The sequence below is a fragment of the Lissotriton vulgaris genome, chromosome 4_1, assembly GCF_964263255.1.
Source record: "Lissotriton vulgaris chromosome 4_1, aLisVul1.2, whole genome shotgun sequence".
In the NCBI taxonomy this organism is placed as follows: domain Eukaryota; kingdom Metazoa; phylum Chordata; class Amphibia; order Caudata; family Salamandridae; genus Lissotriton; species Lissotriton vulgaris.
This window is the reverse complement of record NC_141691.1, coordinates 953,185,869-953,198,912: the sequence shown is the minus strand read 5'-3', so window position 1 is coordinate 953,198,912 and position 13,044 is coordinate 953,185,869.

Here is a 13,044-nt window from a genome sequence, read left to right as displayed (position 1 = left end):
AGGAGCGGACCGAGCTATCTATATGAACATCCTACTTCCTCCACCCCAGCTCCACAGCATATAGCATAGTATTCACACATATCACATAGTAAAAGGCATCTTTCATACTAATGTCCCATGTGGCGCCATCGTGTAACCATCAGCACATTGTAAACACTGTAATAATTGCCATTCCCAACAGGTAGCCAACCACCAGTTCATATCGGCCGTCAATGCCATCCCTCAATCATAAAAGTAGTCTCATAAGGCCAGTTGTATGTTCTCTGCAATTGTCAATTCAACCAGTGCGTAAGCCGTGTAAGAGTAGCAGGACTGCATGCTGCATAGTCTATGTGTAAGGATGCACACCCCTCAATTCAAATTATATAGTGCCAAAGCATCAGGAATGTGAGTGGTTTCTCTTTTTGCTTTTTAGCATAGTCCATGGCCACCTTAGGAGAGGTAAAGATTTTGTTATCCGATGGGGCTCCGATCCTAAGGCGGGCCGGATACAGCATGGCATACGGTATATTCTCCGCTCGAAGAAGTTGTTTAACCACATTAAATTCTTTTCGTGCTGTTGGTACGGCCATCGTGAAATCAGGGAAGAATTCAAGTTTGTTGCCCTGATAGTCTATGGTGCCCTTCTCACGTGCCTGGCGCAAGATCACGTCTCTGTCTTTATAGTTAAGAATGCGGGCAATGATGGGTCGGGGCTGCGCCCCAGGCACCGGCCTCTTCGCCAAAGATCGATGGGCTCGTTCCACTATAAATACTCGGGATAGTTGTTCAGGACCGAATATGTCTATCAACAATCTCTCCATGAATTCTTCCATTTTGCCAACATTTGTGGATTCCGGCAGCCACGTAACGCGGATGTTGTTGCGTCGGGACCGCCCGCCCAACTCCTCATTTTTGGCCTGAATAACCGCCAAAACCCGCTCCATGTTGAAAACTTTATTAGACACTGTGGCGAGACCATCATCCGTGGCAGATACTCTCTGCTCGACTTCACCCATCCGTTCATTCTGCCTGTCGAATTGTGTAGCCATGTGATCGAGTCTGTGATTAACTGCCTCCATAGTGCCTTCGATGGATTGCAGTGTTTTTTGCATTGCTACGAGTGTGGCCTCTAAACTCCAAGTCCCGCCAGTAGCCCCAGTCGATTCATTGTCCTGGGGTGCCTGTGAGGAGGACATCACAGTTTTTCTGGTTTCAAAGTTTATTTTGGGCTGATTCCTCTCAGGCCTACCCATGCTGTAACCAGGCCGCTACAACCAATATCACAAGTAGTAGTGTGCAATCTGATAGTGACTCGGCAATGCCCGCAGGCCCAACCAGTGTCCAAAACCAAGGGGTGTAAGTAGAACCAGCACCCGAGGAGAGGAAGGTCCAGGTGTCTCGGTCACTATCGCCGGCTAATTAGCAGCGCCGAAGTCGGGCCCAGGTTGCGCCAACTCAGGAGGCCGATCTCCCCCTCTCAATCCACCATGGAGCCCAGTAACAGCTTCCAAACGCAGGTAGCGGCAATGCTCCAGGCAACACGTAGCCATCACCGCACCGGTGTCACTCCTCAGGCGCCCGGGTCCGCACCCCGCCCTCACCCCCCGCCGGCCGCAGCTCGCGCGGAGCAGCTCAGTACGGCCCAGCACCACCTCCACAGCCCCGGACACCAGCAGAGTCGGGCGCCAGACCCGGGAACGGCCAGTCGCCGCTGCTCCAGATCAGAACTTCCCCGCTTGCCTCGCCGATCACCTCCGGCCGCTCTCACTGCACCCAATCTCGATGTCAGGCACCGCAGGACCCCTCCACAGCAGCCAGGTCCCAGTCTCAGCGATCGGGTCCGCGCGCCAGGAGACCAGGCTCCGGCGAGACGATCAACCGCCGGGATTCGGCACAGGAGAAAAGATCGATGGTCGGAAACAGCTCCAATCAGTGCCGTATCGCCTCAATTACATATAGCCATCGAGCTGGCAGGTGGCAAAGGCAGGATGTGTAGGATATTGGAAGGATTTTATCTCGGTCTGGCAGAGCCTCACATAAGTGCGGCCATCTTGCCCGGCGCCCTCTAGCACCCCCCATGCGCATAGTATCATTAGCAACGTATTCACTGGACAGCAGATGCCTGGGGACTATACAGTGTTTTTGGATTATTGATTATTTTGATTGTATCCAATTGTTGCATATGAGTACACACAGTTACCTTTACTAACAGTTTGGATTTGTGATTACAAATAAAGAATAATTGCAAAAAGACGGATTTCCAACATTAGTTGACTGCCGAATCTTTAATGTTGATTTATACATTTACTTATGTATGAAAGAAGTTGAGAAATGTCCCAGATTCCAAGTGGAAGGTTGTGTGGTACACAGTAAAAAATGTGGCAGTTCTTAAAAAAGGTATGAGTTTCTTTGCAGATTAGGCACATTGTAGATTACTAACAACCAATCAAGGATCCTGCTCACTCAGTCTTTATCGTGCTTTCCTCCTTCCCCGCTACAGTTCTAGTGATAAAGTGTTTAACTGCCTTTTGTGTGAAATCTTTTCTGGGGCATTTGGTCTCTACAGTATCTCCACAACGTACAAGAAACGTAGGAAACCTTTCTAGAACTCAGAGTGATCCAGTAAAATGGACTTTAGAAATGTACCCAATGAGGAATCTCCAAGGTTGGATAGCACTTGAAGGAGAAAAGAAAATGGAAAACTGACTGGGTAAGTAGCATCTGTGGCATACGGTTGGCAGAGGAGAGATGATGTAATCATCAGGCATCTGCAAATATTGGGCTTTAGCTTCACAAATAAGATAAATCTCCCAAAATATGGCTTTTGAGGCAAAACTAATATTTAGTTTTTTTTAAACTATCTTCTCTATACTGATGCAAGAGGACTTAGTCAACACAGGGGGTGTGCAAAGATGAGATATATTTTCTCTCTCTTCCTTAAAGTCTAGAAAAAAAATCAATGTGCAAAAAGTTCCATCTTGGGGACACCAGCATGAAAATCAGCCATTTGGCAAGAATTACAGGTAAATGAACAATTTTCTACAAGAAAATACTCTGCCTGAATACCATTGTTTCCTTCAATGTCATCTGTACAGAAATTCCCCCCAAATATCAACTAGTGGAGGAATAAGTTTGCATATGTTTTAGGTGTCATGTTATGTGTCACATGAGCTAATTCATACTAGCCTAGTCATTGTGTATGGAGGTTGATGAAAGGTTCAGAGCCACATTGTTCAGTGAACATAAGCGAGGGGCTGACCAAGAGATAAAGGAACATGGCAGTATGGCACTTACCCACCCGTGACACAGTAAAAAAAATGGCACAAGTGCGTGCATACGAGGAAAGCAGTGACAAGGATACAAATTGCTCCTCACAGGTATATGACAAAGACAGACAAACCCAGTGGAAGATAATAGCTAGAAAGGAAGGCAAGACTTTTGTGTACCTGTTTTGTGACTTATTAGCAAATTGGACTGAGGAAAGGGACCAATATGACAGGTCTTGGATGAGGTAAAGATCATTTTAGCCAGAGGACATGGTAGTAGTGGAAGATTGCATCAGGCAAGAAGGAGGCAAACCTAAGCCGGACTTCCTCAACATGCAGCTATCTCTCATGAGATGGGAACAGTATTTTGTGGAGAAACCTGTGGAGTCACCTGACATGAGAGTGTTCCCGCTACTACAGAAGTGCGCAGTAGGGAATATATACGTACCATGGGTCCAAATGGATAAAGAGAGGCTGAGGACAAAGTTACTGTAATTGTTGGATATAGTAGAGAAATAGATTACATGCTTCGAGAAAAAAACGCAGGTACCAATCTAGTATTAGGAGGCAATAAGAGCTTGCTAAGCAGCCTAATTGGGTAGGAGACTAACATGGTGTTCACCCAAGCTCACATTCCAGCCATCATGCTGATAGATACCCAGCATGACAAGACCACATTTAATATGCACATTAACCTGATCTGGACCACCCTGAGAGAAATAATCCCTGACCGCCCAGATGTAGGAGGGTTGATGGCAGAGACCAGGTTGCCAGAGGAGAGGATAAACTATTTCCTAAATAGAATGAGGGAACATGGGGACAATAACCCAAACAGACGTGGGCCGCCACGGGCCTACAAGTCAAATTTTCCACAATATTCTAAATACAGAGTGGGTTGACAGTGTAGTTGGTTAGGATACCAAACCCTGGCGGGAGATACAAGCTCATGTAATCTATTGCCATATGAAAAAGCAAGAAATAGATAGAGAAAAGCAGGAGCAGGCCCAAAGACACACAGCAAAAATAATTCAACATAAGTTGAAAAAGACTGCCTTAAACTGTGAAGCGATTGCCTCAACCATGCCGATGGCACCAGTCATAATGGGGGCTCCACTGTAAACCTTTATTGGGTTCCAAACATGCAGTCCAGGAGCACGAATGATTATGGTAGTGGAGGCCAAGAAAGGTGTTCAAAACCAGACCCTAGAAAGGGCTGCTGTTGCCAAAGGGGAGGTCACCTGTTAGAGAGGTGGCGGATAAAGGCATACCATGAGCAGCAAAAGCAGGTTAGTGAGCCAGGGCCATCCACCACAAAACCCTGTGAACATTGCTTCTCAGTACCTAGCACAGGGAAATCAGAATGTAGCACTCAGTCAGTCGCAGGGAGATCCGCCTATCACCAAACAACTGTTGCAGGTATCAAGCAATTGGGTGAGCATGTGGAAGCAGAAGCCACACACAGGGAACCCAGAACAGGGACTGAGGCTACTTCCCAAGAAAGGAGGGGTGACAGTGTAGGGTGGTAGCACCTTCATACAATCACAAAGCCAAAATACACAGTAAAATACCCCCCCAGTAAATACAACAGGAAAAAATAATATTACCAACAACCTAACCCCTTGTAGTTGCCCTCTGATAGTGAAAACCAAACAGCATCCACCTTCCCCCTTTCTTAGAACAGGAAAGACTACAGACAGCATGGGGGACCCAAAAGTTTTTCTTGCTTCCAGGAAATCATGTTTGCTGTGGGTGTGCTGATCAGGTGTCCCCACTAGGTCCTCATCGGTAGTGAGTCCGTAGAAGGACAGAATAATCAGGTTGTTTAAAGTGCCTAAAGGGCCCCACTCTGCTGCGGATCCCCCAGGGTTAGGTTCACCATCCTCACCGCAGGGCAGTCTGACAAGGGGGGCGGGAAAGAAAACTGTTTTAAAAGCCAACTTTCAGGTCCTGTAGCCAAATTCTATCGAGACCCACTCCAAATAAGTCAAATGGTCCCCATTTTCGGGCTTCATACCCACCTTTGACAATTCCTTCATAGAATGTAATCCAGACAGCACCACCCAAATGCTCCAAAAGCCTCAGAGGCAATGCAGGCCTACCTTTGAGTTATGAAAGAAGCCATCCTCAGTTACGCGAAGTAATGCTCTTCTCAAGCCTAGGATGGTAAGATCCTAAAACTCCACACCCCAGCAAGCGTGTCAATGGGTGAGAGGCCTGGGTGATGGGTGGCCAGACATTCCAGATTTGATTGGACAATCCGGTTTTTAGGTTATCTGTCCTGGTGGATTTTGGTGGATCAGGCTCTTATCCCAGGTTTTTGGAGAGACCCCACTGAACTAGCCGTTATGAGTTTTGTTGCAGGAATAGGTGCCAGCCTTTTTTATAGCCAGTGCAATAGCCATAGTTAGCTTTCCTTTGGTAGACAGGGATCTGCAATTCCTCTGTTGATGAGCGCTGTCATCAAGGCATTCTATGCCCCTCTGCGATGCAAAATGGTAGTCCTATTTCTATTTTTTGTGAAATGTCTGTTTTTTTGGGCTTTAGAGATTTTGTGACCCCACCTCAGTGTAATGACAAGCTCGAGGCACCGGTTGGGGGTTCACTGAACTGTTCAAGGCAGGGTAGGGTCTGAGGGAAAGGATGTTCCAGAGATGGAGGCTTCCAAGTATCTACCCCCACTCCAGATGATACACCCCTTTCCAGGTTTAACCCCCTCCCAACTAAAGTGTGCTCACATTTCTCCAACCTTGCAAGTAACCCAGGACAACAGTCAGCCTTGAATTTGGACCCCCCAAAAAGGTGGTATGGGTAGAAAGGGAAGAAAATGTAAAAAGAGAGAGAGAAAAAAACACACTATCAGGGACATGAAACAACAAAAAACAAAGGTTTATCTCCTATCAAAGGCTAATTCACTCACTGTCCACTCTCCATTCATACCACAATAATCCATGGGTCACTTTTAGTCCTGTACAACGACAATATTGTACAGGTGTAAAAATGTAATGTTGTATTGTAATAAAAAAGCATTTATAATATGTATATACCCACACATACAATATTATTCATAAGGAGCATCTGATCCAAACAATTTAAAAACAATTTTAAAAATTCCACACAATTAAAACAATTATTATTTTTCACAACACAGCGCAAAAAAAAATCAAAACAAACACAAAAATTGGAAGAGAGACAACATGCTGGTTTGTCTATATCTACAAACTGAATCCTTAGATATGTGGTGGAAAGTCCTTCTTCAGATAGCCCAAGTATCAATTCCCAAATACACAGTGAGCAGAGATACAGTATTCCAAGTTATGTTGACATGTTTCGATGGAAAAGACTATTTAGTCACCTTCATCTTTTCAGGGTAGAGAACGATACATGGATAATGCTTGGCACTTTTCTTCCAGAGGCCATGTTGGTGGCTGACAGGTACATGGTCGAGAGAATATCAACCGTCTACTTGAGGGTGCAGTGGAATGATGCTGGCAAGTAGATAAGTAGCAACTGAGAGCATGCACGTACATGATTCTGATCTCTCCTCTGATGGATCTTTTAAATTTGACTGAGACAGCAAGGGAGTTAAAAATGATAAAACAATTCAATCTCTGTCCAGCCCAGGATTACAGTTAATAAACTGAAATCTCACAGTAGGTTCCATCTTGGAAGGATAGGATATAAAATAATGACAGCCACAGCAATACAGAAAACAAGAATTAGAAATAGCTGTTCGATAGCGACATTCCCTCCGGTAGGCAGCCAAAATATTGACCAACCATAATATCGATGTTTTAATATCGAAGGGACAGAATATAGAGGGTAAGTAATATTACTTTTTTTAATATCGAAGGGACAGAATTTCGGAGGTAAGTAATATCGATTTTGTTAATATCGAGGTAAGTAATATTGATATTACTAATATCGATTTTTATATGATTTTTATGTATATTATTATGTATTTAATTTGTATTATTTTTTTTTAAATGTAATTTAAGTAAATGTTGTATTTTAGTACCCTAGATCAGTGGTTCCCAAACTTTTGACTCCTGAGGACCCCCATTGAGTCAGTACTGGTAGCCGGGGACCCCCAAGCAATTTGTATGAGTTAAATTTCAAACATTAAAACAGTAATTCGAAAAAAGTACACACGTGTGCACACAAAACAAATACTCAAAGTACTAAGGATTTTGGTGCCAGATGTACGACCATTTCATTTAGCGCCTCGCAATTGTCGACACATTGCAAGTGGCAAATTGCGAGTCGCTAAATGAAATGTACAACAGTGTGTTTAACACTGTTTGGGATTCCCAATGGGGTCGCAAATTGCGAGGTTCATTAATATTAAAGAGCCTCTCGCAATTTGCAAGCCCATTGGGAATGCCAGCCCTCCCAGCAATGGTGGCCTGCTGGGCTCTGCAGGCCACCATGTCTCGGACTGCTTTTAAATAAAGCAGTTTCCAAAAAAATGCAGCCTGTTTACCATGCATTTAAAAAAAAAAAATGAAACGTTTTCGTTTCATTTTCTAAGGGCAGGCAGAGGTCCCTTGGCAGTAGGCACATTAACCCTCTGTGCTACATTAGTTAAAACAAAGCTGCCACTGAACAAAACTCTCCTCACTCTCCAGCAGGTACATTAATCACTGGCATTCTCTTGACACTTTTATTGTTGCTGGAAAGCTGCTAATTATACAAGAATTGTTTCTGTGCTTTTGAAACTGTTGCCTACAGACCCCCTGGGAATGTGTCACGGACCCCTGGGGGTCCGCAGACCACAGTTTGGGAAACACTGCCCTAGATGGTTGCGGGTTTATAGGGGAATAGGGTGGGAAGTAATTTAATTATACTAAATTATTTTTTTTTTTTTTAGGAATTGTAAATTAATTTTAATTAATTAGTCATTAATTTTTATTAATTGGCAATTTATTTTAATTCATTGATTATTGATCATTATGTTCTGTAGCGGGTTGTGGGTTTATAGAATAGGGTGGGAAGTAATTTAAATGTAATTAAGTAATAATGTATTTTCATTAATCTTTTTTGCAAATTATATTATTGTTAATTAATTATTAATTGGTAATTCCTTTTTATTAATTGGTAATTAATTGATTAATTGATAATTATGTTAAGTGTATTATTTTATTATTGGCATTTGTTGTGCGTTAATAGTGTGTAAAGTAATTGATATGTAATTAAGTAGGTATTACATTTATAGTTAGTTAATTAATTTATTGGATATTAAATATTAATTGGTAATCATTTTTTAAATAATTATTTATTGGTATTTGTAAATAGTTTAGATTAATTTAATACATATTTTTTAATATTTTAAAATATTAGTTTATTTATAAGTATGTTATTTTTAACTTCTACGCTTTCCAACACTTTTCCTACTGTTGCACTCTCTGGAGTGGGAATAGTAATTTTTACCCCTACGCTATCCAACACTTTCCCTACTGTTGCACTCTCTGGAGTTGGAATAGTAGTTTTTACCCCTAAGCTACCCAACACTTTCCCTACTGTTGCACTCTCTGAAGTGGGAATAGTAATTTGTACCCCTACGCTATCCAACACTTTCCCTACTATTGCACTCTCTGGAGTTGGAATAGTAATTTTTACCCCTACGCTATCCAACACTTTCCCTTCTGTTGCACTCTCTGGAGTGGGAATAGTAATTTTTACCCCTACGCTATCCAACACTTTCCCTTCTGTTGCACTCTCTGGAGTGGGAATAGTAATTTTTACCCCTACGCTATCCAACACTTTCCCTACTGTTGCACTCTCTGGAGTTGGATTAATAATTTTTACCCCTACGCTATCCAACACTTTCCCTACTGTTGCACTCTCTGGAGTGAGAATAGAAATTTTTACCCCTACGCTATCCAACATTTTCCTTACTGTTGTTTTTTTGGGAGTAGGAATAGTATTTGATTCCCTCTGTTACTTAATATTTTTTGTATTGTTTTAGTTAATGTAGTACATAATTAATTAAAAAAATATTAAAACGGAATTTATTTTTTAAAATTTGTTTTGCATAATTATTTAATTTTTATTTAAGTTATTATTTTATGTGTATAGATGAATTTGTAATATATAATATTTTTAATTATTTATAAGTTATTACAATAAATATTACAACTGATTATTAAGTATATATACATTATATATTATATGTATATGTTTAATTATTTATTTTATTAAATGATGTATATTACTTATTAATTTTAAATAATATAATATATTTTGTACTATGTTTATTATATTTTAAGTATTTTTTAATTAATTTTACATATTTTTTTTAAATTTAAAAAAAAACGATATTTTTTTTAAAACAATATTTTTGACATCAATATTTTTTTTCTCGATATTTTTGTACTCAGCTTTTTGTAGATAGGATGTTGATATTGTTGACATCGATATTATTGCTCCGATATTTTTGTAGGTCGATATTTTGTCTTTCTATTTTTTGTCATACATTCATTCCCTCCTAAACACAACTACGCTCTAGAGGCATCTAATCGAGGTTCTAAGTTTAGAATAGGGATGATTGCAATAGTGAGGTTTCAAGGAAGAATTGAAATGTGAGAAGGTTTCAGCATAGTGAAAACTCCAGTAATGTAATATTTAATTTGGATGAAATAACTGAAATCATTTCATATAAGGACGATTGCATAAAATAGAAATAAAATCAACTTTAAACAAGAGTGCTGATTAATTCTTTCCGCTGGTGTTAAATCATGGTTAAAATACTAGTAGGTTTAGATTATAATACGCTTCAAAATGACAAACATCAGAAGTTTTTAGAAACGTGAGTTTAAAATGCTGAGAGTTTAATGTGAAACTCCTAGAGGCTACTGCTGTTTCGGCCCCAACTGCAAGCAACTGAGTTTAGGCTACTAGGAGTTTCCTACTTTCAGGTTTAAATGTTCCCATGGGTGAGTGATGGTTCCAAGTCTGTGACCATTTGGTGCTCTTCACGTGATCCATGAGCTTGTTGGTACCGGGTAGGGGCTGCTCCTATGGCTTCATTGCAAGATTTGAGGCCTATGCAGTGTGGGCATTCGTAGTTGCTGCTTCAGTGAGTGAGTATTGAATGATGCATGCGTAGGCCTTTGCTTCCAGATCTAAGATAGCGAGAAGACTATAATTTGCCAGATTGGAGCAATCTCCCTTTTCATGGATGGGAATGGGGAAAAGAATTGAGCCCATCCAGGATGCAGTTATTGCTACCATTGCGAACACAAAGTTGTACTGAGGGGTGAGTGTAGTCTGTCAAAATTCTTACACTGTTTTGAACACAGCTTCTAGAATCCCATTGGGTCATGGTGCTCAGTTGTTCCTCATTTCCTTGATTGTAGTGAGAACTGTACCTTCTGTGGTTAATGTGTTGTAATGATCCCCAAAACCTGGGTTAGGGCCACATATCGCAACATATCGCAGGTACTGTTCTATTAACCTGGCAAGTTGTGTAAAGCCAGTTTATTTGACTTAGCCAGTCCCTTACTGCAACTCCAGTCTCTCTGGTGGACCCCGGATTGTTCAGGAAAATTATATATCTCCAAAGGTGGGCTTGGTTTTTATCTTTAATAGGGTAAACATTTTGAGCCACACTTCTACCTTGAGGTTCCTATGGTGCACCCATTCTAGCTTCTTGTGGGTGCACTGAGCAGGCTGATGATTTAGTTGTTTCCTGATTTAAAGCCTCATCTCCTGGCAGCAAGAGCCCTGTTGCGGGCCCGTTTGCTGGCAATGATTTCCTTTGAGTAAAAGGCGCTCTGAGTGTTTGGTAGCCAGTGCGGGGTGTTAGGTTCGCCATTGCCAAGCTACTTCTGGAGATCCACCACAAGCTCTCCCAGTGGTCAGCTGCAATAATGGGACTATTTGGATTTCTGTCTGACTTCCTTACTTCTATCCACATTGCAATTTTATTCCTTAGTTTAGTCATCCATTTGATTCTGTGTAGAACTCTGTGTTGCTCTTCTCCTGTGGGTTTCCCCAGCGAAGGTATGGGTGATGAATTTATAGAGGCTAGTTGCAATGTTGTCCGTAGGGGTCTGTGATCGCTTTCATCGCCTTTCATCTAGTTAGACAGCGAAGGGCTTTATGCTCAGCCATTTGCTGACGAACATATAAGCAATTAAGGGGATGTTCCTGAAACCAAGAGGGAGAGCTGGCTTCCTTAATGCTTTGGAGTGAGGAGATATGTTGATTAGCCAGGAGCACATGTACAGGTGTAGCCATTGCTAGAGTCTCTGGGCTATTGGTATTTTTGCCTAAATCCATGATGTTGAAGTACCTTACATTGATTGCCTGGTGAGACTTGTAATTGATCAACAGATCTTCTATGGTGTTTGCTAAAAGGTCAAGGACCATTTTCATGTGGAGCGATGCTGGATTGATGTAGCAGTTGATCAGAAACAGGCAAAGTGGTAGTGGGTTTAGCTTTATGCCTTTGAAAAGCAGGGCTTGAAGTGAATTCAACTTAATGGGAATTGCCATGACCACTATTTTTCTTGCATATTTAATGAAAATGGAAAGACCGCCAGGTGGCTGATCAAACATATTATTTTTTGTGTCAATGTTGTGAAACTTGTAGTGTTCAGCCAGCATCGTTGTTGCCGTCGTCCATGTCTCCTGGAGGCATAGTATGTCACCTTTCTGAAGGTAATCCAGGGTGGCTTTCTCCAAAACAAGTTGCTTGATGCCTGCAACGTTCCATGAAATAATTGTTAATTGTTGTGAGTGATCTGCCTTGTTATTAATACTGGATTAGGAATGGGATTCTGAACCTCCGCTGTTATCCTTTTAGGTGGAATAAAGTGTGCAACTTACTGCGTGTTATTTGGGATCTTTGCAGAGCTTGGTGACTACTCCTATGGATTTTGGTCCCGAGGGTACAACGCAGGACAGATTCTTCTCCTGCGGCAGGAAATAGCGAAAATGTGTGTATTTCTCCAAGCATGTGGTTCGGATGTCTATACCCCATTCTCCGAACTGTGGCATTTCCTTGAGAAGTGCTGTTTAAAGGTGATGTTGGCGGAACCCCACTAGAGTTGATTCCCCATGCATGTACCCTCGGGAGTGCTGAAATCTTACTCACTCAAGTCTCTCTGATTGAATGTGGGCCAAAGATGAAATATGTTTGAATAAGCGCAAAATGTTGCTCCTGTTCAGAATGTCAAAGGACTCTTTGGCAAAATACCTTGGGATGGCACTACTTACATGCTATCGTCTGCTATTATGGGGATTGAATTATAGGCTCCTGCTAAGTAGCTTGCTGTTGGTTGGGAGAACTAGGCCCTGGATGGCCTGTTGGTGAAGGCCTTGTGGGCTATTGACTGACTTTTCGTCAATGTTTGAATGCCGATAAGGCCGGGCTGACGATGTACTTGAATAGGTGGGAGTCCACACGTGCCGGACTGGAGCTTCACTCCCCTGATTTTTTAGCAGACAAGACTGAGTGCAGGCATCAGACATCAGCTTGAATGGTGGATTGTGCCTCAAGTGTCCAGGATAAAGGTGTGCCTCTGCTAGGGCCTGATCAACGGTGCTTTTGTGATAGGTGGAAAATACTTATTTTCTTTAGGCATTGCCTCCCTGTTGAGAGTGTTTGTTCTGGACTATTTTAGAATTGAAGATTGGATATAGCAGTACTTGGGGATGGCTCTCTTTGTGGGACTGATGAGCTGGGGTCTGCCCAGATGAGGTATCTGCTGCCCCACTCTTTTTGCTTTGTCTTGTTTGTTTAGCTTCCTTTGCTTTTTCCTGCCCCTCCTGGAGAGGGGGACAAAGAATTTCC